At 45.0% G+C, this 2,546-nt stretch overlaps 1 pseudogene; it reads left to right on the forward strand.

Annotated features, from left to right (window-relative positions):
- The first annotated feature begins 1,902 nt into the window (after window positions 1–1,902).
- On the forward strand, window positions 1,903–2,020 carry LOC126288622 (5S ribosomal RNA; annotated as a pseudogene).
- The last annotated feature ends 526 nt before the right edge of the window (window positions 2,021–2,546 follow it).

Consider the following 2,546-nt stretch of genomic DNA (forward strand, 5'->3'; position numbering starts at 1 on the left):
TCGAACAGGAGAATTGCTCTACTAATTTAAGTGTCTCACACTTAAGCATCGCCTTATTTAATTCAACTAGCTTTCATTTTCCTTATTTGTAATTTTGTTGATTTTCATCTTGTGATCTCTTTTTGAGGCATTTTCCATTCTGCTCTTCCAAGTTCTTTCCAGACTTTGACAGAATTACAACGATGTCGCCAAACCTTCAAGTTTTTATTTTTTCCTTCGACTTTAACTCTCTTCCCAAACTTCTCTTCCTTTTCCTTTCCTGCCTGGTGAATGAACGAATTGAATAACATCGGGCGTAAGCTACAACCCTCTCTCACTCCTTTCTCAACTGCTGCTTCCCTTTCATGTCCTTCGAGTCTTGCAACTGCAGTCTGACTTCTGTACAAGCTGTAGATAACTTTTCACTTCGTATACCCTATCCATATCTCCTTTCTTCACTGTACTAAGTCGAAGACTCACTATTGTTTCCGTAGTTTTTTTTATTTCTCTGGGACCATAACTGCTCTTTCCCGGAGCCTCTGCCAGTTTCTCCATTCCTTTGCATATAATTAGTTTCAGTATTTGGCATCTATTACTTATAAAACTGATTATTTGATAATTTTCGCACCTTTTATTGCATGTATAACTTCTCCTCGACTTCTGAGGGTATTATGCCTGTCTGATATACCTTGCACACCCGGTGGAATACCCTTTATACGGTTGACTCTCACTAGGATCTCCCTGATCCTCAAGAAATGTCGTCTACTTCACGGATTTTGTTTTCTTTTACGTCTTTTAGTCCTGTGACAATTTTTTCTCTTAATACCATACCTCCCTTACCACATTCCCCATCTAAATATTTATTTCCTTTTCTCTTTCAGCAACGTAACGTTTATTCCAATCATACAGCCCCTTAATACCCAGTGCGCTCCCTGCAGCTGCCACTTTATCTATTTCAAATGAAAAAAAAAATGAGAAAAATGCTGTTGACCGGGTATATTACCTAGTAAGAAACACAGTGAGCAGGAATTTATAATCCATAAAGGTAACGAAGACCACTTTCAACACAGAGTTTATTTTTAAATGGCACATGTATGTTTTTTTCTACAGAAATGTAAAGCAGAGGTAAAATTAGTGGTGGCATACAGTCTTCGACACACCTCAGAAGATGTTCTCTGTAGTTGAGAACGAAACGTCAGGGAGAAGAAGTTCTACAGATCGACCACGCAATTTAACCCGGAAGTGTTTACTGATGATGGCAGACTTGGTTTCACTTTTCTGCTCGTCGTTCATTTTGAAATATTAGGCTGTAAAGGATGGCAACGGCGTCGCTGTTTCTGCGCAGGGCAAGTGTTGCCCGCACTGTTCTGCAACGTGCTGTAAACAGACCACTATCACTATGCGCGCTCTACCTACAGCGTGCAATCTACTAGCATCGCCCGCTCGGGCGTGCTGTACTGCTGTCGGCGTCAAACAGGAAAGTACACTGTGACGAATTTCAGATACGTTTCCGACTGTGCTTGCCCTGTTTTGGCGTGGCTTGTGACATTTTTAGTCGTCTCGTCGATATGCCGATCTTCAGTAATGAAGAGAAACTATATATGATATTATTTTTTGGTGTATGTAACAGAACCGAGTGAGTTGGTGCAGTGGTTAGCACACTGGACTCGCATTCGGGAGGACAACGGTTCAATCCAGCGTCCGGCCATCCTGATTTAGGTTTTCCGTGATTTCCCTAAATCGCTCCAGACAAATGCCGGAATGGTTCCTTTGAAAGGGCACGGCCGACTCCCTTCCTCCCCTTCCCTAATCCGCTGAGAACGATGACCTCGCTGTCTGGTCTCCTTCCTCCAAACTACCCAACACGTTTCACTGAACGAATTTGCGTACCTGATGCGCTGTTTACTGTCATTTGTTTACTTTGCTAACGGCCTTGCTGCATTGGTAACACCGGTTCCCGTCAGATCACCGAAGTTAAGCACTGTCGGGCTGGGCTAGCACTTGGATGGGTGACCATCCGGTCTGCCGAGCGCTGTTGGCAAGCGGGTTGCACACGGCCCTTGTGAGGGAAACTGAGGAGCTACTTGATTGAGAAGTAGCGGCTCCGGTCTTGCAAACTGACACACGGCCGGGAGAGCGGTGTGCTGACCACCTGCCCCTCCATATTCGCATCCAGTGATGCCTATAGGCTGAGGATGAAACGGCGGCCGGTCGGTAATGTTGGGCCTTCCAAGGCCTGTTCGGACTGAGTTTAGTTTAGTTTAGAATGCAACAGAACTGTAACTACAGCTGTAGAAGTGTACGTCGAACACCACCCAGACCGATGGCGTCCTTCATGTCGTACCATCTTCAACATCTGTCAAGTCTCATGGAAATAGGCAGCTGGATACTCAGAAAACGTCAACGCGCAAGCACAGCAACTAACAATGACGACGAAGTTGCTCTTCAGGCTGCAGTAGCGTCCCATCCTTAGGCAAGTGTGCGACAAATGGCGAGCGGTTCTGGAATAATCCGTAGTGGTGTGTGAAGAACTTTGCATAGGCACACGTTCCATCCTTACCTGTGCG

The sequence above is a fragment of the Schistocerca gregaria genome, chromosome 1 (genome assembly GCF_023897955.1).
Source record: "Schistocerca gregaria isolate iqSchGreg1 chromosome 1, iqSchGreg1.2, whole genome shotgun sequence".
NCBI classification, from domain to species: domain Eukaryota; kingdom Metazoa; phylum Arthropoda; class Insecta; order Orthoptera; family Acrididae; genus Schistocerca; species Schistocerca gregaria.